The sequence below is a fragment of the Moschus berezovskii genome, chromosome 13, assembly GCF_049115385.1.
Source record: "Moschus berezovskii isolate FMDL1 chromosome 13, NW_MosBer_1.0, whole genome shotgun sequence".
NCBI classification, from domain to species: domain Eukaryota; kingdom Metazoa; phylum Chordata; class Mammalia; order Artiodactyla; family Moschidae; genus Moschus; species Moschus berezovskii.
In genome coordinates this window covers 72373360-72401042 of record NC_142472.1, presented here as the reverse complement: position 1 = coordinate 72401042, position 27683 = coordinate 72373360, and the positions used below count along the sequence as shown (strand labels likewise).

Sequence of the window (27683 nt, the reverse complement as noted above, 5' to 3'; positions counted from 1 at the left end):
GAGTCAGACACGACTGAAGTGACTTAGCAGGTAAGCCCAAGGTGAGCAGGGCAGTACCTCTAGACTGCCTTGATAATTAGGTATAAACTGATATTTTGAAATATCTATAATTTACAAATACTTTCCAAAAAATAGTACTTGCATGACAAACTAGAGTTCTGTGTTTTCATTGGTAATGAGGTTAGTTTTACTCTAACTGTTCTATTTCAATCAAATTCCGTCCACTTAACATCCATAGATTTCCAACCCTGGAAAGAATGAAACACTGCCATTAACTAACTTACTTTCTTACGATCAAGACTGATTTTACCTAGAGCTATTTCTGCTGACCCAAAACATGTTCCCTGTTTTCATCCTTTTATAAAATCCCAGAAAAGACTTTGAGCAAGTATAGCAAGTATTTTCTCAATGCCAACAAGTCTTGTGTTTTGCCTAATTAACTCATTTGTTTTATGTCATACAGAGTTGGAATTAGCAATTACTATTTCCATCTTTAGATAGGCAGCTAGAAAGCCCTCAGTTAATTCATGCCCCACTTCTAGACTTCTGTATATGTTGTCTGGGTCATATTTTCATTCTGAGCCCCATCTTATCCTTTTTTAATGTATATAGTTTTCCAGTGAGTCAACTCTTTGCATGGATTGCGGGCAGGAGGAGAAGGGGGCAGGAGGAGAAGGGGACGACTGAGAATGAGATGGCTGGATGGCATCACCGACTCTGTGGACATGAGTCTGAGTGAACTCCGGGAGTTGGTGATGGACAGGGAGGCCTAGCGTGCTGTGATTCATGGAGTCGCAAAGAGTCGGACACGACTGAGCGACTGAACTGAACTGAATGTATGTACTTTCAATGTATACTTTTATAATTCTGTCATGGTGGGTATATTTTTGTAAGCTTCCTTTAACTCCTTATGGAATATACTCTAGAAAAACTTTACATAAACACTTGACTAATTATCAGTCAGTCTGCTTCTGGGCTTCCAAATGTTACAGAAGCCAGACTTAATCTTATTTCACAGCTTTTCGGCAACCCACATACACATTCTTGTTTGACTATACATCCATACTCCACATAAACCATTCTATATTTTGTTTTTCATTCTTTTGGAGCCATTGCAATTTATCTCACTATCAACAAGCAACATCTCTATCTAAACTTCAGAGGTGATAGAGATAATCAACTAAATTCCCTCACTGTCCTCCTCAGACTGCATCTTAAAATGTCTAAATTATAATCTCAGCCAAAAGAAAGAAGAGGCTTCCCTCTGGGTTCTTAATGCTAAAACCTGCTCAGCATTTCCCTACGGCCTTACTTCATCCCATACACTTAATGGCATCTCTCTGCTGGCTTCTTCCTCGCCAGAAAAGTTTTATTAAACAACATCTCACCCTCTGCCACTGTTCTGCTTTAGGCAGTACCAGTGGTTCCTGCAGTGAGAACCTGGAAGGGATAAGGATGTGGAACTAGAAGCAGCGGGGCGGGGACCCCCGTGAGGAGCAATGGAAAACTCAGCAGAAGGAAAACAGATAAAACAGGCAACAGGTAATAATAAGGCAGGAGGTTAGTCTTAGGGTGAGCATATTAGAGGGAGTCAAGCGGAACAGATGCAAGACAGTGATCAGAGGTGTGACACGCCGGATGAAGTATAAGAAGAGGGGCTCTGAACGTGGGATGACCAGTCTAGTGCAGTAAAAACAACAAAATTCTGAACACGCATATTAACTGTATCAAAGTCAGATGAATTTACAAACATACCGAAACTCTGTGTGGGGGGTGGCGGGGGAGAAGAGTAAGTGGCACACACACATGGTGAGGAGAACTCCACTGAAATAACTCTCTCCCAGGGTTATCAATGATCTCTATACTCAACAGCCAACTGTACTTAACTTACCTAAAGTTGTGCTCCTACAGCCCTCTAGCAGATCAAATGAAAATCTCTCTCTGATTTGTCTTTATATGCAAAAATATATGTAACCACCCCCCAAAAAGGTGTGTCGATTTACTTTTTTGGTATATGGTTATTTTCCGTTTGCCATCTCTTGTTCACTGAAAATTTTTTCTCTCTCTCATAGTTTCAATATGACACTTATAAATTTATATGACTGATCCAACTAAATGCTTATTAAGCAGCATTTTTTTTTTAATACACAGTCCTCCTTTCAAATGCTCCATGCTTTTCTGACTGGTAACTAAGTTGCTGATTTTTCCAAGTCCCATCTTGATTCCAAAGACACAAGTAATTGGATATTTATTTGAGATGGAAAACACTTTCAGACAACCTTTAACTTCTCTCAGCCTGAAAAACCCATTCCCTCTAATTAAATCCTCTTTTCCTTTTCAGAGTCCAACAACAATGATAATTAACACTTTCAAGTGCTGTCCCATATAATTGATTGCTCATTTAATCCTCGACCAGGGTTCCTTACTGGAAGCACTGTAAACGAAAATTATCTGATGCCTCTTTTCTCAAATCCCCCAACAGTGGTTCAAAACTAGAGCCTTTTCAGATGTGTAGGAGATAAATCAATACAGGAATAGATGACTGAGGTCATTATTGCTGAATTTTCTCAAGAAATTCCTGTTTAGAAAGCCCATAAGTCAACAATCCCAGTGGGTAAGCTATATTATTATTCCCATTTGAGAGATGAGGAAACTGAGGCAGAAGTTGCATTACCTGACCAAGGTCACATTGCTAGTGAAGTAAGTGGAGGAACCACGATTCAAATCCAGAGTCCTTGCTGCTGCTAAGTCACTCCAGTCATGTCCGACTCTGTGCGACCCCACAGACAGAAGCCCACCAGGCTCCCCCGTCCCTGGGATTTTCCAGGCAAGAACACTGGAGTGGGTTGCCATTTCCTTCTCCAATGTGTGAAAGTGAAAAGTGACAGTGAAGTCACTCAGTCGTGTCTGACCCTTAGCGACCCCACGGACTGCAGCCTACCAGGCTCCTCCATCCATGGGATTTTCTAGGCAAGAGTACTGGAGTAGCTTGCCATTGCCTTCTCCATCCAGAGTCCTTACTACTTCAGTAACTCCAAATCTACAGCTCTGAATCCACTGAGCTCTCCCTTCTTATATGTTGTTGTTTAGTCACTAAGTCATGTCTGACTCTTTGTGACCCCCTGAACTGTAGCCCACTAGGCTTCTCTGTCCATGGGATTTTCCAGGCAAGAATACTGGAGTGGGTTGCCATCTTATCCTCCAGGGGATCTTCCCAACTCAAGAGATTAAACCTGCATCTCCTGCATTGGTAGATAAGTTCTTTACCACTGAGCCACCAGGGAAGCTCTCCCTTCATATGTAAGCAATACCTTATGAACTAATCCTTAATGATGTACTATTTTTATAGTTATTTTACAAACATACACACTTATCACAACAAAACGGCAAGTTCTTTAAAATAAGGACAACAACAAACTTCCCTTGTATTCCTATAGCCCCAGGCTCCTGAAAAAAGTCAACTAGGCGTAGGCTTACTGATATAAGCCTCACTCGAGCCAAAGGACAGTCATCAGTCATTCAGTTCAGTTCAGTCGCGTCCGACTCTTTGCGACCCCATGAATCACAGCACGCCAGGCCTCCCTGTCCATCACCAACTCCCGGAGTTCACTCAAACTCATGTCCATCGAGTTGGTGATGCCATCCAGCCATCTCATTCTCTGTCGTCCCCGTCTCCTCCCGCCCCCAATCCCTCCTAGCATCAGTCTTTTCCAGTGAGTCAACTCGTCGCATGAGGTGGCCAAAGTATTGCAGTTTCAGCTTTAGCATCAGTTCTTCAAATGAACACCCAGGATTTTTCTCCTTTAGAAGGACTGGTTGGATCTCCTTGCAGTCCAAGGGACTCTCAAGAGTCTTCTCCAGCACCACAGTTCAAAAGCATCAGTCATTAGAGATACACTAATATGTACACAGTGGAAACAGTGTCAGATTTTATTTTTTTGGGCTCCAAAATCACTGCAGATGCTGATTGCAGCCAGGAAATTAAAAGACGCTTACTCCTTGGAAGGAAAGTTATGACCAACCTAGAGAGCATATTAAAAAGCAGAGACATTACTTTGCCAACCAAGGTCCGTCTAGTCAAGGCTATGGTTTTTCCAGTGGTCATGTATGGATGTGAGAGTTGGACTGTGAAGAAAGCTGATCGCCGAAGAATTGATGCTTTTGAACTGTGGTGCTGGAGAAGACTCTTGAGAGTCCCTTGGACTGCAAGGAGATCCATCAGTCCATTCTAAAGGAGATCAATCCTGGGTGTTCATTGGAAGAACTGATGCTAAAGCTGAAACTCCAATACTTTGGCCACCTCATGCAACGAGTTGACTCACTGGAAAAGACTCTGATGCTGGGAGGGATTGGGGGCAGGAGGAGATGGGGACGACAGAGAATGAGATGGCTGGATGGCATCACCGACTCGATGGACATGAATTTGAGTGCACTCCGGGAGTTGGTGATGGACAGGGAGGCCTGGCGTGCTGTGATTCATGGGGTCGCAAAGAGTCGGACACGACTGAACGACTGAACTGAACTGAATCTATCTTAAGAGCATGTTAACATAAAAGATGGAAATTTAGTCTTTTATTCTGTTAAGTATGCAAGATAATATACCTAGATTTGACTATAAAATGATGATTAGTTTATGTGAATTTGAGATCCAGGGTTACATGGCATTTCAAATGGTTCTTTCACTGTTGCTTCAAGACCCTTGTTAAACCACAGAAAAAAAGCTACTTTATCACCAAATGGAATGAAATATTTTAATCTGAGGCAAATAATTTTACTTTCTTGGGCTATTTAGACAAGTTTCTATTTACTGGTGAAAATTCCATTTTTCTTATCTTGGAGCCAGAAAAAATTAAGCCCATGTGGATATTTTTTCCCTTTATCCCATCAGAACCAACCATTACTCTGTGTTTACCTGCAGTCTAAGAGCTTTTTAAGTTCCTATTAAAGGTCTCAAGCTGATGGATAAAAGTAACCTCAACGAAATGTCCAATGATAATGTTTACTATTTCTTTAAAATCATATAAATAAAACTACTACATGATACACCTTCACATATTTAAGCCTGAAACATCATTACCCCAATTTACAATCAACATACAAGACCAACAGCAAATATTAGCCCCGGCCATCTCTTATTCAATTCAGTACTCAAAAACACTATTAAATATATGTTGGAAAAGCCAAATGCATACATAAAAAATGCCAGGATGGGGTCTAAAATTATATGTAACCAGGCAAGTTCTACTCTGGGGTGTTTTCACTTAGAAGGTTGTCTCTGTTGCATGCTAATTGTTGTCCAAAATGATTCTTAGTTGCTGTTGCTACTTTTTAATTTAAAACACCAAAGTTTATGTCTTAAGAGTTTTAGTGTTCAGTGGTTCACTAGTTCATCATCTTTGTATGATTTCATTTAAAATCTATTTTTTAAAAGTACATAGTTGGTTTACTTTCCAAACCATGTAATTAAACAAGGAAACCATATACTTTGGTACGAAACCATCCCAGAAAAACTCTGTGACCTCACACTATGATTGTTGAAACTCCCCTGGCACAAGTTTAAAGAACCTTATTTCAAAAAAAAAAAAAAAAGTGGCTGTTAATGGACAACTAGATCTTTCAATAAATTTAAATTTCATTCCATAAGTAATTTACTGAATGCCTACTAAGTATAAGGTACCTTGATAGTTTCCATGGGGCATTCCAAATAAGAATAAGACATCCCCGACCCTTAGGAAGCTGATGGAATAGGATAAATCTTTTGGAAACACATAATAATAGAAAATATCTGTATGGTACTAGGCCGTGTTTTAAACATGTATTAAGTTGCTTATTAATCACATCAGCCCTGTGAGCCAGGTACTATGACTGCTCCCAATTTACAGATGAGAAAAATAAAGCTCAGAGAGGTTAGGTAATCAGCTCAAGGTGCCGAACTAGTAAGAGGTGGAACTGGGATGAGAATGCAGGCAGTGCAGCTCCAGAGTCCATTCTTTTAACCACTCTGCCAACGATAACTCAAAAAACTAATTAAGACAGGTTGTGGATGAGTGATAATTTTTTTAAAAGTACAAGACACACATATATGGATTGAGCTTCCAAAAGATCACATCCAAATGGGTAGAACTCAAAATGTGGTCCCAGGACACGTAAGCCTCAGGGGAAGAGTGGAGTGGGAATTCTTGGTTAAAAGGATGCATATGCATTGATGCTTTTTAATTGTGGTGTTCGAGAAGACTCTTGAGAGTTTCTTGGACAGCAAGGAGATCAAACCAGTCAATCCTAAAGGAAATCAAGTCGGAATAGTCATTGGAAAGACTGATGTTAAAGCTCTAATACTTTGGCCACCTGATTCAAAGAACTGATTCACTAGAAAAGACCCTGACGCTGTTGAAGGCAAGAGGAGAAAGGAGCAACAGAGGATGAAATGGTTGGGTAACATCACTGACTCACTGACATGAAGTTGAGCAAACTCTGGGAGACAGTGAAGGACAGGGAAGCCTGCAGTGCTGCAGTCCATGGGGTTGCAGAGAGTCGGACACTACTTAGTGATTGAACAACAACAACGAATAAGCAAGGGGTTATGTTAAGGTGATATTTTAAAAGTATGAGTGAGTAGTCAGCAAGAAGAAAACAACAGGAAGCCATTAAAGATGTCTGAACTGGGTATTTGGAAGGGATGTTTCAGTGAGATTAATCCTATAACTGGGAAGGAGGTGGGGAGGCTTGGAGGCTGGGTAGTCAGTAAGGCGTTTCCCACAAATAGTCCAAAAAAGTGATAACAGCCAAGAGTACGGGGGTGATAATAGCGGCAGAAGAAAAAGAACAAAAAGCAAGATGTTACAGAATAAGAAATTCCAAAACCAGATGACACAGAGTGTCCATTATGAACCAGGCACTGGGGATTCAAGAGCAAGCTCAAGGGAGGCAGGAGAAAGTGGAGTCAAGGTGACTAAGCTTTGGAGTCTAGCTGATGGGAACTCCAGGATGATGGTTCATAGAAGCTCCAAGCTCATGAGAAGGAACACATACAGGATACAAGGCAAATGGTCAACAACACAGGACAGGGCAATGGGAAAGAGATCAAGGTTGAACACAAGGATTTGGAGTCATCTGCAATATTTAGAGGTTAAGAACTGTCACAGATGTTCCAGGAGTAAGGTGACAGAAAGGAATAGAACTAAGGACAAAGCTTTTACATATCTCCACACAGCTTATGGGAGGGGAGGTAAATAGCCAAGAAATGAGATTTTAAAAGTAAGGAGTAAACCAGAGAAGTGCAGTGTCAAAATAAAGATTCCAAAGAAGTGGAACACCAAGTTTACAGAAGTCCAAAAAGGCAAGGAGTCAAGAGGAATATTGTACTGAAGAACTAAGCATCCGAAGTCCTTTCAAAATTTTACAAAGTAAATATCTCACAGAGGGACAGGGGATTAAGAGGCACAAACTACTATGTATAAAATAAATTACTAGGATATATTGTACAACACGGGGAATACAGTCAATATTTTACAGCAACTATAAATGGAACATAAGCTTAAAAAATGTGAATCACTATATTGTACACCTGAAGCTTATATAATATTATACATCAACTATACTTCAAAAAAAAGTAAAAATATATTACTTTTTAAAGCCTACAAGATCTAATCAGGCATGTATTGATGTTATTGGGCTTCCCTGGTGGCTCATTGGTAAAGAATCTGCCTGCCAATGCAGGAGACACAGGTTTGATGCCTGGGTTGGGAAGATCCCCTGGGGGAGGAAATGGCAACCCACTCCAGTATTCTTGCCTGAAGAATCCCATGGACAGAGGAGCCTGGCAGGCTACAGTCCATGGAGTCACACAGAGTTGGACACGACAGAGCAACTAAACAGCAGCAATTGATGTTATCCCCCTAAAGCCAACATAAGAAACTTAAAAAAGTTCACAAAATACTGTAATTCCTCACACTAGAGGAGACAACAGTATGCTGAAAACAGATAAAGCCACAGTGTAAACAATACATAGCTTCTTGTCATGTCAGTCTCCCTCAGTGTTTGCTAGACTGAAATACGGTTTCATATAACAAAGCCGCAGTATGGAGTGAAACTGAATATTCACAAGACTGCACAGAAATTTCACACTTGCCTCAAGTTCCTTCAAGTTTGTTTCTCCAATTCCCCCATTTGTCTTCGTTCTCCCCAATCTTTGTTCTCAAAGAGCCTTATAATTAAATAGAATAAATGTCTAACATAGGGGAAGGTATAAGATGCTATAAAAGTACACGCTGCTGCTGCTGCTAAGTCGCTTCAGTCGTGTCCGACTCTGTGTGACCCCACAGACGGCAGCCCACCAGGCTCCCCCATCCCTGGGATTCTCTAGGCAAGAACACTGGAGTGGGTTGCCATTTCCTTCTCCAATGCATGAAAGTGAAAAGTGAAAGTGAAAGTCACTCAGTCATGTCCGACTCCTAGCGACATCGTGGACTGCAGCCTACCAGGCTCCTCCATCCATGGGATTTTCCAGGTAAGAGTACTGGAGTGGGTTGACATTGCCTTCTCCGATAAAAGCACTTAAGAGGGGCCTTTTCCCAGTCTTACAGAATTAGAAGCAAATACACAGAGGAATTACATGACCTTATATCTGAGACATCAAAATAATAAATGCCAAAAATGTGCATAAAACTCAAATTTCATCCATACTCTGAAGTTATAATGGATTTGGAAGGAATTAAACTAAAAGTATGATGTTGACAAAACGTTATTTGCAGTTAGGAGAAAGTGATGTTTTGGTTTTAGTACTACTAATGACTATAAGTCCTACGTCCTGTTCTTTATGTATAATATATGCACGTGAATTATCTTTCTGAATTCACTAACTCCAACATAATTAAAGTTCACTTAACTTCACTGGGATGTTCAAAGATAGCTGATATCAAACTTCTGATTCACAGGCAAACTATATTTAGCCTGGGGTTAGTTAGCTTGATTAAAGTATGATATTAATGAACCCATTGCTCTGATGTTTATAATACATCCTGATAAGCCTCACTTTTCCATGGACTAAACCTGGCAAGTTATCTTCAGATGTGCCGCAGATGGTCACAACGTGGATTTAGTTTTAAAGAGAGAGACTGAAAGAAGGGAAGTAAGTCAGGGTAAGACTGCCACCTGGACTATACATCCCACACCCCAAGACAATCTCCCTGCTTCTACTCTTCTTCCAGAATCCATTTTTTCCCACCCAGTAGCCAGTATGATCTTTTATAAAACACACAAAGACTATGATGCTCACTCCACTCCAGCTTCACTTGGACTCCTCAGCAGAGTTCTACCCACAGTGCGACAGGAACCTAGCGCCTGTGGGGCCCACAGTACTTGGCCCCTGCATCTCACACCAACGTCCTTGGCCTCCTCACTCCCAGCCACCAAGCTGCCCTTCTGTCTACTGAGAACGTCAAGTTCCTTCCCCATCTGAGCCTTTGTATTTCCTGTACCTCTTGCCAAAACACAGAGAAAGAGAGAGACACAGCCCAAAGTGTCTAGCTGAAAAGAACAAACTATAGAGTTATCTCAGGAGGTTCCATGTGATAAGCAGAAACGGGGAAATTGATCATCAGTCTAAGCAGAACAGAGTAAGTTTAGGGAAAATTGAAATTCATGTTAATCAGCCATATTCATTGAATAATGGACTCGAAATTACTATTAGCAACCAAGACTCAATATAAACTAGAAATCTCAGCTTCTGTACCTAGACAGTATGCTTCCACACCCAGAGAAGTCAACGAATCTCCACAACATTTTGATAAAAACAGTAACCAAAAGGATGGTTCGCTAACAATAAGAATGCTACAGGCCACACCGGTGAGATTTTTAAGCCAACATTACTATGCTAGCAGGGCAATCAAAATGACCAAGAGGGCAGGATGACAGTGATTCACAATATAAGTGTACTCAGTGCTACTCAATTGAACACTTAAAAATGGTTAAGATAGTCAATTTTATATAATGTGTAGTGATGTAATTATGTAACGTATGCAATATGTAATGAAATTTCAAAGGGGGGTGGTCAGTAGTAGGAAAGTATCAATACATCTTTAAGGCTAAAAAGTCTGGAACTCCTTTCTCTGAGAAATCATAAAATCTAAGAAGGTTATGATCTAAGTCTATTAAATCACAACAGATCAAGTAGGAATATGCAATTGCTCACTGAATTAATTACCATAACTAAAATGGGGGGGAGAAGATAATTGAAAAAAAGAGATCTAACTGTACTTTTAACATGTTTATCTTCATTAGTCAAAGTTCACATTAAAACAAATCAAATTAGAAAATTAACAAAAAAATTAAAACAAGAGTAATCTGTGCAAGGGGAATGAATACGCTCATACGTTGCTAGTCAAAGTATAGTAAAGTCTCTTTTGGCTCCAACAATCTAAAAACTCAACCCAGAATTACACTGTCTGACTACCATGCTTCCTTCTGGTCAGGGATAAATGAACTGTTTATACACACAAATATACATGTGTGTGCATGTGTTTTTATGCTTACACAAATACATGTATATTAATATAATTCGATCCAGAATGTATGTAAAATACACATCTTTTAGTCTTTAGAGGTAACAACTGAAATGGAAGCAAATTTTCAAAACTTAATTCATTCTATGCCATGGCCCATTTCACTAACATTTATTTTCTTAAACAGTATGCACTGATCTACAAGCATTACATTCAAAAAATCAAGCGCAATGGTCACATAATTATTACAGAAAAAAAATTAAATTATTGCCTACTCACTAAAATGTCAAGTAAAAACTGGAGAAAATGAATGAGCATAAATTAGAAAAATTTTCAGAATACTTGATTATCCCTTATAATTTCTAAGACACATCAATAACAGAAATTAAGCACTGAATTTGACACTGAAAATGTGCAGGAACATTAAAATCTATCTTAAATGTGCAGGATCTATCGGAACCTAAGCGTATTCTCCATCCTAATGCTGTTGTTTTCTTTAAATGTCTACAGTTAAATCAATCTCAAGAATATGTTAGCACCTTCAAAAATAATTTTGACAAAAAATGAAGTTAAATATCCCAAAGAAAGGGATTTCCAGGTAGTTCAGTGGTTAAGAATCTGCCAGCAATGCAGGAGACAAGGGTTTGATCCCTGGGTTTGGAAGATCTGAAAGATGAAACGGCAACCCACTCCAGTACTCCTGCCTGGGAAATCCCATGGACAGATGAATCTGGTGGGCATCTGTTCATGGGTTCATGGGGTCGCAGAGTCGGACACAACTGAGCATCCCAAAAGAAACCAAATATCCTCCTTCAAAGTGGAGGTAAACAAATTATATGTTAACTCACAGAGAGTATCTAAACAAATTGTCTCATTCCATCCCAAGGACAAAGTTAAAAACAGATTAGTTATTTAATTCACGGACAGTCCTAATTATAACATCTAACTATCAACATATCAAGGACATAATATTATTACTTTCATCAAACTCTGCTTTAATATTTATCTAAGGCTGTACAATGGTCTAATTAGAAAGATTTCAATCACCTTGGAAATGAAAAGCTAAGGTGATGGGAATAATCATGGACTGTTAAATAAGGCCAAAATTTATTTTAATGGACATGCAAACTATCTGAGTTTTAAAGGACTATGAGAGGGAAAATCCCAATTTTTAAAACCATACTTTAAACCAGAAAACTCCAGTTCAGTTCAGTTGCTCAGTCGTGTCCGACTCTCTGCGACCCCATGAATCACAGCACGCCAGGTCTCCCTGTCCATCACCAACTCCCAGAGTACACTCAAACTCATGTCCATCGAGTTGGTGATGCCATCCAGCCATCTCATTCTCTGTCATCCCCTTCTCCTCCCGCCCCCAACCTTTCCCAGCATCAGAGTCTTTTCCAGTGAGTCAACTCTTCGCATGAGGTGGCCAAAGTATTGGAGTTTCAGCTTTAGCATCAGTCCTTCCAATGAACACCCAGGATCGATCTCCCTTAGAATGGACTGGTTGGATCTCCTTGCAGTCCAAGGGACTCTCAAGAGTCTTCTCCAGCACCACAATTCAAAAGCATCAATTCTTCGGTGATCAGCTTTCTTCACAGTCCAACTCTCATATCCATACATGACCACTGGAAAAACCATAGCCTTGACTAGACGGACCTTGGTTGGCAAAGTAATGTCTCTGCTTTTTAATATACTATCTAGGTAAACTCCAGAAGAGAGTATAAAAGATGATCTATTTGTTGCAGGAAGAAAAATGTTTTTAATTTTAGAAGTCAGACATTGAGCTGTGCTGATATTTCACATATAGACTGACACTGGTGACCCCGGTCTATCCTTTGGTTAGATGTCTCATCAACTAGTGTTCAAGTTGTGTTCCCATTAAGGTTTCCTCAGTTCTATTAATAGTTCCACAAAGGTATAGGAATTTTCAGTAGCATTTTTACTTGATCACTTTCAATGCTTTAAATTTTACTGCAGTTTATGTGCATTTGATTAAGTGAGTTATATTAACTAAGTAATCCACACCAAATAAATGGTTCTAAAATATTCCTGCAAAGGAATACAGAACTAGGATAATAACTAATAACACGTGCATGCATGCTAAGTCACTTCAGTCATGTCCAACTCTTTGTGACCCCATGGACTGTAGCCCACCCGGCTCCTCTGTCCATGGGATTCTCCAGGCAAGAACACCAGAGTGGGGCTGTGCCCTCCTCCAGGGGACCTTCCTAGTCCAGGAACTGAAACCCACATCTCTCACATCTCTGGCATTGGCAGGTGTATTCTTTACCACCTGCGCCACCTGGGAAGCCCACTGATAATACAAACAGGTAAATAAAAGGAAAATGGCAGAGCTGAATAACTCTCTAAGCACAAACATCCTATTAACCACAACAGTTGACAAATGCATCATGCTAATCAGACCTGCAAAAAAAAGAACCCTGCAAAACTATTCATTTGAAATACAGATTTACGTCCCTTACCAAATAATCACAGTCCTAAATACATATTGTGCTTAATTAATGAGAATATGAAGCCATCACTGTTCGCAAGACATCTAAAATTTTAAAAATCCAGAACCAAGACAAACATCTGTATTTTTTCAAGCTATGTTTAAAGACATGCAATACTCAATCCAGTTGGCTCAACATTTTACAACACTAACTAAATATCCCTAACAAATAGTTATGTTACATTAGGAAAATACTTTGTTCTATGGCAAAACTGACTGAATTTTAAAAATAAAAGTCTAGAGACAAATTAAAATGCAATCCTCAATCAATAAATATTGTCAGAAGGATTATAAGAAAGATTGCATAATGTCTGAAGAAAGAAGCACTGGTGCAAATGATGTAGTCCAAAAAGGTCGGATAGAAGATAAAAAGAAGACACATTTCTTACATGGCTCAGCCTGTGGTGTTTGCTAGATTCTGTTTCCAAAATAAAACACTGTGTTTGTGTATATGATGAATTAAAGAAAAATTTTACTGGTGAAGATGTAATCTCAACCGCAAATTTCTTCTTTTATAATTGCAACTTCCGATGGAGCAGCTGCTTTAGCTAGAAAAGGGATTTGCAGATAAATCAGAGACATCAACTCATGTGAAAATCAATGAGTCATCCAGTCACAGGCAAGTTACTGCAGCAAAGAAGTTGAAATTATGTTTGCACTAAATGCTCCAGAATATCAACGTCGTTAATTCCATTAAAAAATATATTTAAAGTAGAAAGATCATTTGTTGTTTTTTATTCACTGAGTCCTGTCTGACTCTTTTGCAAGCCCATGGACTGTAGCCCGCCAGGCTCTCTCCATGCGATTTCCCAGGCAAAATTACTGGAGTGGGTTGCCATTTCCTACTCAAGGGGTATCTTCCCAACCCAAGGATCAAACCCACATCTCCGGCATTGGCTGGCAGATTCTTTACCACTGAGCCACCAGTGAAGCCCAGAAGAATCATACGGGTATTTCCTATGAGACAGAGAACAGAAAAAAAAATCCTTTTTCCTCTATTTGGCTTGCTAGCTATCTATTGTAAAAAACTTAGAATTGTTGAACTTAAAAGATGGGCTATGGATTTTTTTTTTTATGAAAAGAAAAAACATTCACAATTGCTGAGCTTTCCTGTGATGACAAGAGATTAATAAGCCACCAAGCAGAAATCTTCAGTACAAACACACTGAACCTGTACCTTTGATGTGAAAACGTTTCAACGGTTCATGAGAGAAGGATTGCTTTCCAGGAATAACTTCTTTGGGAATTTTAAAGATGGATGTCTCAAAACAGCTCTATCATTGTGTGATCAGTACTAAAAATGTTGAGAGAGAATTTTTTAAAATCTCTCATTTAAAAGCTGGGAACCATAATTTTTAACCACTTTCAAAACCTTCCAGAAGAACATCAGGTTTCTAATTGATTTCTTAAAATGATGGAAATTAAAATCCATTCCATCAGGTGCAAGGTCAGACTACTAGGGACCAGCCAAGTATCACCAAAACCTCTGCATAACTGCTGGATGATATTAAAATCTTAGTATCATGATTTAGGAATTACTGTCAATTCAATCGATGTATCTCTGTGAACCATCTCTGACAGCCATTCTATAAGTGTCAAAATAATGACCATCGAATCTGATTCATATTGCTGTCAAAGTAACCAAGATTTTTTAAAAATTATGAAGCATGTTATAGATGGACGTTCAGAAACATCCTCACCATTTTGTGATTTGTACTGAAATGTTCAGAGCGATCTTAAACATCTCTCGTATCTGCACATTGAAAATATGTACTTAAATTAAGGCTGAAAGAAAACTTAAAGAGATTAAAAAGAACTTCTGATTTATAGAGGTGAAGAATAAAACTCTAATTTATATGACAAATTTCATCCCCCTTTTCCTATCTTAAAAGCCAAACTCAGAAAATATAGGCCAAAAGTATAGCCAAAAAGTAGTATTCAATTTTTCACTGAGAAATTATGAAACAGAATTTCCATATAATTACCTCCATTCCTAGTGGAGTTTTCATGTCACAACAATTCACTATGTTTCCCAAGAATGTAAGAGGTGTTAAATCCTTTAGGATAACCCCTCTTCATTATAGTATCCCAACTTATTTAGTAGATTGAGAAATAACATCTAAATTTGAGAATACTGATACAGGCCTATTAGAAACTCTATTATCAGGAGATAAATATATTTAAACAAAGGTTTCAGAATTTAGAGTACTTAATTAGAAAACATACACAAAATGTGTCTTCAAATAGTTCTACATCCACCACCAACACAAACAGTTCAGAGAACAAAGACGACTGCTAGGAGATGATTACTGGTTTTTGTCTTTAATGTACTGAACTGTGCAACTAAAATATCAAAGCTCTGGTTCATGTGAAAAGTGGAAACAAAGCTGCTCATTTTTAAAACACTGATAGCCATCACAGGATTGTTTTTAATGACTTTTTAAAAGACAACATTGAAAACTATAAGAGTTCATTATTAAGTCTCATTTTCCATTAATAAAAGGCTTTATATTTAGAAAAGTAGAATGTTCCAACTTAAAAACAATAATACTTAAAATGTTTTAATTTACTCATGAAAAAATGACTAGGTCCTTATTATTAAAACTAGAAATTTTAGAAAGCATTTAATAAGCTACTTTATATAGATAATTTTAATTAATATGATAGTAGTAACTGATTTTAACTCAAATATGAAGATTATTCTATTCTTTCAAGAACTACTGTAAACAATTTTGAAAATAAAGAAATGCAGTTCCATTCTTAGCAAAGAAACGTGTTTAAAAATTTTTAAGATGCCAGTGTTGTGTTAGTTGTTCAGTCATGTCAGACTTTGAGACCTCATGGACTGTAGCCCTCCAGGCTCCTCCGTCCATGGAATTCTCCAGGCAAGAATACTAGAGGGGGTAGCCATTCCCTTCTCCAGGGGATCTTCCTAACCTAGGAATCAAACCCAAGTCTCTGGCACTATAGGCAGATTCTTTACCACCTGAGCCACCAGGGAAGCCGAGAGGTAATTAGTTCCCTATTATTTCAGACATATACACTTTCTTATAAGTACTTCAGTAAGAAAATATGTTCTGTACTTTGCTGTACTTTTTGCTCTACAAAAGAACATCTTACTACCAACTTGATGATAAAGGAATAAATTGTTGTCCTGCAACGTACTTTGGCACCACTCGATTTTCAGAATAAAAATGTATGCTGCTCACGACACAAAGCTGTTCTTAACATTGTTAGGCAATTCAAGCAAGAAAAACAAAAAGAATATAATGTACATTATTTCAAAACAATGACTCACAGTTAATGAGTATTTCAAGTGATTGCAAAAGCCTTCAGTGATTAGTTTATTCCAACTACCAAATGTCAGGCTACCAGGAATGCTGATTATTCAGCATCTACCAAAGCAAGGCCCCAAAAATTACAAAAAGTGTTTTTGAATTTTTAAATTTAAAACTTTAAGTTTTTTAGATTTTTAAATTTGAACTCCTTTGAGAAATAATACAATGTTAAATGACAAACTAAATTTTTTCATTATAAATTTCTCTAATACAAGGCATAAATTGAGTCAAGACAAAAATTAAGTCTGTTATAGAAATTATCCTCTTGGACCCCCTAATAGAACAGTGCAGAGAACCTCATGAACTAAGGAATGGAGACAGAAATGCTGACAGTTGGTACCTTCCTATAAGAAACAAAAGTATGAAAGAAAAAGAAAGCGTAATGAAATGAAGAGCTAGACAAAGACTCATTTCACATCACCCTACAGTTAAAAAGTAATTCTTGTTCTTGAACTCAAATTATGACTAAGTATCCCTTCCCAGAGATGACCACAAGGCAGCATCATTTGGGAGTTCAGGAAGTCACCAAACCTGCACTTAAATCAAAACCAGCTTGAATATTTTATTTCCAAAGTTAGAAACAAATCTAATTTCTTTGTTTCAGAAGGCCTGAAGAATGGAACTATGATTAAGTGCCAATTATTTTCGCATAGTATCAAGAATCTAGAAATAAAACTCTAGGATATTTTTCTTAAATAACATTCTTTTTTATCTAAGAAAGACAGAGGGCTGGGAGAAAATGTAATAGTTCAAGCTAATTTTATAGAAAATTCTTTCAATAACATTATTGTGAGCTTATCTTTCATTATTTTCCTTCCTTTTTAAAATTTTTTACTCCTCAGTGAAAGAAAACTGATGAACTTGAATCATCAGTATAAAGGTTTAAATGACCAAGGATCCAGCCTCAGAAACTCTCAATATGTAAAATAAAATGAAATGAGTGGCATTGAAAGCATTTCAAGATCTGATGAACTGAAGGGTATAAGCCAGTTACTGGGCTAAGTACCCACAAATGGTAAGCAAAACCAAACACAACCCTTGGTCTCTTAGGGGTTTTTAGCTGGAGGGAGAGGTGGGATACAGAAATGTAAGACTGTGACCACTGATACGATATGAACATGGCATTATGACAGCAGAGAGGATGGTGATCTAACCTGGTCAAGAACATCAGAGGTATTCCTGAAGCAAGGTAATGACCACAGAGTGAAGGCAAAATAAGATGAGGAAGAGGCAGGGTATAAAAAAAAAATGAATAAATAAGCGGACAAGCATGAGTGGAGAGGTAAACAGGAACTTGGTCTTTGGAGTTTCACAAATTATAATAAGGATTTTGTCTCTAACCTACCCAAGGATTTGAACTAAAAATAGAAAGCTGATTGTTTTAATTAAAGATATAATATCAATAAAACTTGTATCTTGAGAAACATCATTCTGGCTGCACTGTGGAAAATGAATTTGATTAGCACAAGGCTGTAAACAAGGAGACCAGTTAGAACTGTTGCAGTGCAAGCTAGGAAGTAATAGACTGAGTACACTGATAACAGAGAAATAGGTTGCTGAGATTTCAGACACAAAAGTCAACAAGAGAGGATGACAGAGGGGGTAAAGGAGGTGTGAGGAATACACACACACAGAACGTCATCTAGGTTTCCGGCATGCGTAAGTGGATGCACGACAGTGCTAGTCACTAAAAGGAGGAATGCTAAGGAAGATCACATTTGAGGGGAGACAGATCAAAAATTCACAAAGTGTGTTTGAAGTGCCCTTGGGGCACAAAGAAAGGGAAAGAGATGCCAAGTAGGTCATTCTGTCTCTAAAGCTGGACCAGTATTACTGAACTTGCATCATCAGTATAAAGGTAATTAAATGACCAACAATACAGCCTCAGAAACTCTCAATATGTAAAACAAAGCCTGGGAAAGAATGGATCTGCAAATCAGACTCAGAACCTGCCAGAAAGACAGGAGGAATTCAGACTGAAGACTCTCAGAATCCAAATGTTAGAAGAAGGTCAACTGTGCTGAATGCTGAGAGCACACGTGGCAAGGGATGGAAAAGGTCCAGCTGATTCAGTGATATGGTCACCAATCACCTCAGTGGTATCATTTCAATGACGTGAAGAGGTAGAAACAAGCTTGGGATAGACAGAGAAATGAGTGGCATTGAAAGAAATGGAGAGAATGTTATAGAGAGTAAGTTTGCATATACAGAGGAAGAGGTGGGGCAGCGTCTGCAGTTATTTACTTTTTTAATTGGAGACTTGAATGTGTTTGTATGCATGAGAAAGATTTGTTTCAAAGGAAGAAATATGAGAGGGAATTTAAGTCATAAGACATCTAAGAAAGCAGAGGTGACTGGACGCAGAGCATAGGTGGAGAAGAAAGGACGGGTGCTGAAAAAGATTTATGTTTGGCATCAGAATGAAGTCTAAAGAAAAAGTGGGAACGGAAATGTCTGTTGAGAAAGCTGCATATTACTCAGGGTACTCTAACATCATAAAATGTTAATGACAGAAAAAGCACTTTTCTTTATCTGGCACATGAAAAAATGCTTTACGTAAGTATTAGTCTATTCAACCCTCATTATAACCTCATGCAGCATTTATTAGCTCCTTCACAGATGAGGAAACTGAGGCACACAGAGGTTAAACTTGCCCAGGTGAAAGGCTGCACTGGGCATTCAAAACCAACACTCAACCTACAGGCCATGCCCAGTCAGTAGGCTGGACAATCTCTCGGTGGGCTTGAGATTGTCGCTAAAGCACCAATACTGTCAGTACCAATGGATGATTTCTGGAACACCTGAGATGCTAAGTCTCATACTGCTAGGATGAAAGTTATGTTGACCCCGCATTATCAAATATTTAACTCACTTATGGCCAAGGCAATAAGGATTCATAAACAAGCCTGGGCAGTAAGACTTTAGAAATTGATTTCACACTACTGAGAAAGAATCCCAAAGATTTTTTTTTTTTAAGTCTTCTACTGCTTATTTTCAGAACTGTAACAATTGTCCAACAGCACTGAAGTGGTGCTGTGATTCACCTATTTCTGTGTGGACCTCCCTCACTAGATGTAGACATCTCAGAAGTTGCCTAGGTCTTCCTCACTGAAGTATCTGTTCAGTGCCTACTGTGTGACAGCTACTCTGCCAAGTGCCAAGAAACAGTATGAACAACAGACATGACCTCTGGAAGCCAGGCAAAATATAAACAAACAATATATATTTTAAATTGAGAAAAATACTAGGAAGGAATTGATATCAAAGAATGAAGGTTAAGAAGCAGAACGGGATGTTTAGATCTAGTGACTAGAGACAGCATCTCTGAAAAGGAAACACTGAAGCTGAGACCTACAATCAGAGGAAGGGGCATTCCAGTCACTGGGAATCCCCTAAAGTAGAGAATAAGCAATCTAGAGACTTCACGAAATAAACCCAAGGTTGGCTAGAGAGCAGGAATTAGGGCAAAGCTGGAGGCAAGATCACAGGCCATGATAAAAGAATTTGGATTTTATAGTTTTAATGAAGAAAAGCAACTGAGTCTTTAACAGGAAACAGATATGGATGGATGTAATAAATCCTATTCTATGAAGAACATGGAAGTCAAGGTGACCAGAGAGGGCTACTGTAAGAGTCCAGGCAAGGGACAGCCTGGAGTAGAAGTTGGTAGATGGAAATGGTGAGAAGCTGGACAGGCTTAAGACAGATTTAGGAGGGAAATCTGATCTTTGAAAAAGGAACCAACGCAATTCAAAGGTGAAAGGACAGTCTTCTCAAAACCTGGTGCTAGAACAAATAAATATCCACACTGGGAAAAAATAGATCAGTCTAAAAACATTGGCCTTATCTAAATAGCAAAGAGGATATAGAGATGGAAAATAAGCATGTGAAAAGATGCTCAATATCATGATATTAGGGGACTGCAAATTAAAACAAGAGATACCACCACACATCTAGGACCTTTTTCACTTAGTCTACAAAATAAATCAGGATACCTATAATGAAGAGGAGGTTATCCTAAAGGATTTAACACCTCTTACATTCTTGGGAAATATAGTCAACTGCTGTGACATGAAAACTCCACTAGAAGTGGAGATATTTATATGTAAACTGTTTCATAATTTCTATGTGGAAAACTGGATACTATTTTTTGGCTCTGCTTTTGGGCTGTATTTTATTTTCTACTTGACAAGGATGTAAAACAACAGGAATTCTCCTTTACTGCTGGTAGGAATGCAAAACGGTACAGCTACTCTGGAATAGTGTGGTGGTTTCTTACAAACCTAAACAGAGGCTTACTGTTTAAGATCCAGCAGTTGCACTACTAGCTATTTTTCCAAGTGTGTTGCAAATGTATGTCCTCGGAACACCTGCACACAAAAGTTTATAGTAGTAGCTTTCTTTACTCGTAAGTCCCGAAAACTGGAAGCAACCAAGATGTCCTTCAAAAAGTGAAGAAGAAACAAACTGTGGCAGATCTATAAAAAAGAAATATGCTGTCAAGCGACAAAAAGGTAATAACGAACCTTAACTGCGTATGGCTGAGTGAAAGAAACCAGCGGGAAATGCTACAAGATTTCAACTATATGACCTTCTGGGAAAGACAAACCTTGAGACAGTAAAAATATCAGTGGGTGCCAGGGACTGTGATGGTGATAAGATACCCTAATGATGAATAGGTCAAATTACATGTTTAGCAAAACTCATAGCACTGCTGACACAAAGAGTAAATCCTTATGTAAATTCTGGACTTCAATGTATCAAAATTGGTTCAACTACAACAAATATAAGAAACTAATGCAAGATTCTAAAGGAGATCAATCCTGGGTGTTCATTGGAAGGACTGATGCTGAGGCTGAAGCTCCAATACTTTGGCCACCTCATGCGACAAGTAGACTCACTGGAAAAGACTCTGATGCTGGGAGGGATTGGGGGCAGGAGGAGAAGGGGACGACAGAGAATGAGATGGCTGGATGGCATCACCGACTCGATGGACATGAGTTTGAGTGAACTCCAGGAGTTGGTGGTGGACAGGGAGGCCTGGCGTGCTGTGATTCATGGGGTCGCAGAGAGTCGGACACGACTGAGAGACTGAACTGAACTGAATGCAAGATGGTAGCAAAGTAAACTAGGGAGGGGAAATTAATATAGAAGCTCTGTATTTTTTGGTCAATTTTTCTATAAACGTAAAACTGCTATAAAAAGAAAAAAAAGCAAAGCTTTTAAAAAATCCCAAAACAAACAACTGGACTAACAAATAACAGATTGTATATGGGAGGTAAGGGAGGCCACTCCATTGTTTTTGATGTGAGATGAATATCATTCTTTACTGAAATGAAGACAGAGAAAAAACAGCCTGGGGTTGGACTCTTTTTTTTGGATGTAGTTTAATCTACTTGATTTCCAAGTGGGTATCAAGATCGGAGCTTTGAGGAGGTGGCTGGGCAAGAGATAACCATTAGGGGAGTTAAAAAAAAAGAAAAAGCATTAAGTCAAGGGAATGGATGAAGTCATCTAAGTGCAAAGGAAGAAGAGGCTAAAAGAAGAACTCAAGGACTGTGAAGGGCATTTCAGAAGATAGGAATTCTGCTAAGAGGTCAGAAAGTACGTGTAAGCATCGAGTAGAACTGCTGTTGCCACAGAACCTGAGAGACTTTGATAAGAGCAGTCACATGATGTTAGATGCAAAAGCCACGATGGGATAGACGAAGAAATAAATAAAATTTGAGAAATTATAACCATATGAGTAGACAATTCTTGGTAATAAAAGTAAGTAGAGACGGTAGTAGAAGTTAGAAGGTGAGGGAAAAGGTCAAGATGGCTTCCTTAAGATGACATATGAAAGCATAATTATATGGGAATGGGAATGATCCAGCAGAAAGGGAGACTGGCTCACAGAGAAAATACTAAAGCCATAAAGTCTTTGACAAGACACAATAGATCGATCCAGGCTCCGGAGAACAAGGGGGAAAAGCCTTTGAAAAGACGGGTATGGGGTAGAAGCGTCTTATCTTCAGCACTTGAGAGACACATGAAATTTAGTAAGTGGATGCTCAAAAGAATTAAATGAATCAAATTAAAGAAGTGAAATGATTTAGAAGTCTCCTGGCGAAGCATATGTAAATGTTAGGACCCTAGGCTAGAATTATACCAGAGAAGGCAGAAAGAGTGTAAGGCAAAACACATTTTAGAAGGACAAAGGCAATAAACAGAAAAGGTACAAACAAGGTAGATATAAATCCAACTAAAAAACATTGCTTTAAATGTAAACGGTTGAAATATATCAATTAAAAGACAGAGACTGTCAAATGGATTAAAAAAAGAAGACCCAACTGTATGTTGTAAGAAAAGTTACAGTAAATATAAAGATACAGGAGATTTAAAGTAAGAGGATAAGAAAGATATACCATAACATTAATTAGAGGAACACTAGAATAACCACATACATTTCAGGAAAACCAGACTTCAGAACAAGGAAAAGTTACCAGGGATTTTAAGAAGGACATTACACAATGCTGAAGGGGTCAATTCTCGATGAAGAGATGACAACCTTTAGTATGTTTTTGTTTAACAACAGAGCATCAATATATGTGAGTCAAAAACTGACAGAGCTGAAATGAGAAACTGATGAACAGACTAATATACTGAAAGACTTCAATGCTGCTCTACCAGGAAATGACAGACTAGCAGGATGAAAATCAGTAAAGACAACTGAACTGAACAGCACCATTGATCAGCTGGATCTAACTGACATCTAAAGACTACTTCATCTAACAACATCAAAATACACCTTCTCAAGCTCACATGGAGAATTCACAAAGATTAAGGCCATAACACACACCACAAAATTTTAAAAGAATAGAAAGCATACTGAGTATGCTCTCGGACCACAACAGAACTAAACTAAAAATTAGTAAGATAACAAATATTTACAGATAGATGAAAATCCCCAAAATGGAGCTTAAACAACACTTCTAAATAATACATTGGTTTTAAGAGCCTCAAGAGAAATCTTTACATGTTTCAAACTGAAGAAAGTGAAAATACAGTTTCTCAAAATTCTGGAATACAGTAAAAGCAGTGCTGAGAAAGAAGAGCAATATAAACTTAAGGCAAGTAGAAGAAGAGAAATAAAAATTAGAGAAGTCAATGAAACCGAAAACAATAAAACAGAGAAAAATCCACAAAATGAAGGTTTAGTAATTTTATCAATAAAACTGATAAATCTCTAGCCAGGCTAACAAGTAAAAACAAGACAAAAATCACTAATAACACAAATGAACAAGGAGCCATTACTACTGATCCCATGGACATTAAAAGGATAGTACGGAATATTATAAACTCTTATCTCCACAAATTTGTTAGATTAAATGAATTTAAAAGATATAATCTACCAAAACTTACAAGAAACAAACTGGAAAGGTTTATATCTATTGAAAGAAACTGAACTAACAATTAATAACACTCCCAAGCAGAAAGCACAAAGCCCACATGGTTTCACTGATGAATTCTACCAAATGTTTAATAAAATAACACCAATTCTCTACAATTTCTTTCAGAAAGTAGAAACAAAGAGAACAATTCCTTACTCATTCTATGAAGCAAGTCGAATATCAAAGTCAAAGACATTACAAAAATAGAAAATTACAGACCAGTGTTTCATTAACCTTGATACAAGAATACTTGACAAAATATTAACAAACTGAATGCAATAACATGCAAAAAGAATTATACACCATGGCCAAGCTCCATTTAACCCACATATGTAAGGCTGATTTAGTATTCAAAAATCAATTATAAACACTAGAGAAAAGTCATATGATCATATCAATAAATGCAAAGCATTTGACAAAAGGAAACATCAACTCATGGTTTTAAAAAAATACACAACACTCAAACAAAAAACCTCTGAGGAACCAGAACTATAGGGGAAATTCCATAATGTGAAAAATATCTACAAAATACCTACACCTAACATCATGCTTATTAGTAAGAAACCAGGTGCCTTCCACCCAATATCATGAATAAGACAAGGAAGTCCCCTCTCACCATCCTTATTCAACTTTGTACTTGCAAGTCCTAACCAGTGCAATAAGCAAAGGAAATGAAAGGTATAAAGACTAAGAAGGAAAACATAAAACTGTCTTTGTTTGCAGTTGACACATTGTATATTGAAAGCCCCTAAAGAAAGAAAGAAAAAGCACCTGTAACTAGTAAGCAACTATAAAAAGGTTGCAAGATAAAGGTAAAGTTAACTGTTTTCCTATATATCAGGAATGAACAACTGGAGTTAAAAATACACCATTTGCATCAGCATCAAAAAAAAAAAGAAAGAAATATTTAGGTATAAATTTAACAAAATATATACAGGATCTATGTGAGGAAAAAACTATAAAATGTTGATGAAAAATCAAACATCTAAATAAATGGGAGGCTAATTACATGATCATAGATGGTTAGATGTCAGGTCTTCCCAACTTAATCTTTGGATCTGATGCAATTCCCAAAAAAGCCCTAGTTAAGACATTTTGTGGACAAATTGATTCTAAAATCTATATGAAAGACCTAGTTTCAGTTTCAGTGAAAGACATATAAAATTAGAGAACTGACAACCAATTTTGAGATGAACCAAAAAATCTACTGTATTCAACACAGTGTAGTATCAGCAGAAAAGACAGGTCAATGAAATGGGATAAATTGCCCAGAAACAGACCCATACAAATACAATCAAGTTATCTTTGAAAAAGGAGCAAAGAAAATACGAAGGAAAAAGGACAGTCTTTTCTTAACCTTTTGCCTTACAACTTTCACAAAAGTTAACTGTGATCCAAAATGGATCACAGGCCTAAATGTTAAAATTCAAATCTGTAAAACTTCCTGAAGGTAACATAGGAAAAAATGTAGGTGACCATGGGTTTAATAGTGAGTTTTTAAAAGATGCAACAACAAAAGCACAATCCATTAGAGGAAAAAAAAAATTGATGTGGAATTGATTAAAGTTTAAAACTTTTGCTGTCTAGGAGACACGGGTAGGATAATGAAGACAAGTCACAGACTAGGAGAAAATACTTGCAAGACACTTCTCTGGTAAAGGAGTGCTATCTAAAACATACAAAAGACTTTTAAAACTCAACAAAAGGAAAAAACTTTTTAAATGGGCAAAAGATCTGAAAGGAGACCTCACAGAAAAGGATATACAGATGGTAAATAGTATCATTAGAGAATTGCAAAATAAAACAGTAAGAAGCCAAGATACACCTATTGGAGTGACTACAATCCAAAATACAACCACCACCACATCCTGGCAAGGATGCAGAACAGGAACTCTCGTTCATCGCTGGTGGGAAGGCAAAATGGTACAGTCACTGTGGAAGAAAGACAGCTGGGCAGTTTCTTACAATGCTAAGCATATTCTTACCGTAAGATCCAGCAACGGCACTGCTGGGTGTTTTTCCAAATGAGTTGAAATCTTCTGTCCTCAAAAAACCTACACACCAATGTTTACAGCAGTTTTGTTCCTAAGTGCCAAAAACTGGAGGCAATCAGGATGTCCTTCAAAGATGAGTGGATAAACACACAGTGGTAGATGTATATGATGGAATACCATTCAGTAATACAAAGTACATTACCAAGTCACAAAGAGACATGGTACATTGCTAACTGAAAGAAGCCAGTCTGAGGCAGCTAGAGGTAAAACTACAGAAAGAAGATCTGTGATTGCCAGGGGTGGGGAGGGAACAGAGGGATGAATACAGGAGTATTCATGCGTAGGTTGGTGAAACTTCTGTATGACACTATGATACATGACATTATGTATATGGGGAAACTTGCAGAACTGAATGACAGGAGTGAACCCTAAACTATGCATTTCACTTAATAATGAGGTATCCACATCAGTTCATAAATGATAAAATACACCACATAAGATGTCAATAGAGCAAACTATGATAAGCAAAATTGTATATGGGGAGGAGGTAGGTATTCTGAACTTTCTGGTGAAATTTTCTGCAAAGACTAAAACTACTCTCAATTTAAAAATGCATACTAAGTAAAATATCCCTTTTAAAAATGAAATTTTCCTGAGAATATCCATTCTTTTTGGCAAAGATGTTTGACAATCAACAGCATGATAGAATTCTTTAGATTTTGACAAATTTTCTTTTAAATGCTACTTTTGTTGCTTATTGATTATGTGCCCTTGGGAAGATTTTGTGATTTCTGAGTTTTGGCATCTTTGGGTGTAAAATAAAAAATTACTTAAAAGGTAAACTGGATTTAATCACATAAATACATGTAATTCACCTAGCAAAAGTTGCACAAAGTAGGCACGTAAGTCGTTCTTTTCTTTCTTGCTCATTTGTCCCCAAATTCTTTTTAACTCAGGTAAGGTAGAACACACCCTGAGTATTTCTCAAAAAAAGGTAACACATACCCTAAAGGTACATGCAACCAACCATTAAACAAACCATTAGGCTACTCATACCTTAAAGGTATTAAATACATGTCTTCCTGGAGCTCAATTTAAAATTTGGAGGGGAGGGGAGCAGCTGTTTAACTCGTAACAAAACAACGTTGCTGAAGTATTGTCACCATATTTCAAGAGGCAACAAGAAACTCTGCTTGCATGAGAATTTTGGCCACACAGGCTTCCAGGGCACTTCTCCACCATCTTCAGCCATTTGGGGTATATCTCAAATTTTTCCACTGAAGCACTGCCCTTCATTTCCAGTTTTAATTATGTTACTAAACACAAGTTCATTTTCGTTTCAGTGTCAGTCCTGTGTCAACAATTTAGCTCCGAAGGGCTTGCTTCCCCTTAAATTACTAAAGGATAACCTGAAAATTAACATTTTGCATTAAGAATTAATGCTTTTGAATTGTGGTGCTGGAGAAGACTCTTCAGAGTTCCTTGGACTGCAAGGAGATCCAACCAGTCACTCCTAAAGGAAATCAACCCTGAATATCCACTGGAAGGACTGATGCTGAAGCTCCAATATTTTGACCACCTAATGCAAAAAGCTTTAGCATCAGTCCCTCCAATGAACATCCAGGATTGATCTCCTTTAGAATGGACTGGTTGGATCTCCTTGCAGTATAAGGGACTCTCAAGAGTCTTCTCCAACACCACAGTTCAAAAGCATTACTCCGGGAGTTGGTGATGGACAGGGAGGCCTGGCGTGCTGTGATTCATGGGGTCGCGGAGAGTCGGACACGACTGAGCGACTGAACTGAACTGAACTGAACTGAAAGATGGCTGGATGGCACCACCGACTCTGTGGACATGAGTTTAAGTGAACTCCGGGAGTTGGTGATGGACAGGGAGGCCTGGCG

The 27683-nt window shown here is 38.0% G+C and overlaps 1 protein-coding gene across 3 annotated transcripts in view; it reads right to left on the bottom strand.

Moving 5' to 3' along the window:
- TSC22D1 (TSC22 domain family member 1) overlaps positions 1-27683 on the bottom strand; it is a 131618-nt gene that overhangs the window by 63009 nt on the left and 40926 nt on the right. Inside the window, exon 4 of one of the 3 annotated variants that reach the window (XR_016038911.1) lies at positions 1471-27358. The exons of the other annotated variants lie outside the window; for them this stretch is intronic. The gene's annotated coding sequence lies outside the window, so the exon portion shown is untranslated. Of the gene's footprint in view, positions 1-1470; positions 27359-27683 lie in introns of those variants that run through there. 3 annotated transcript variants of the gene reach the window in all.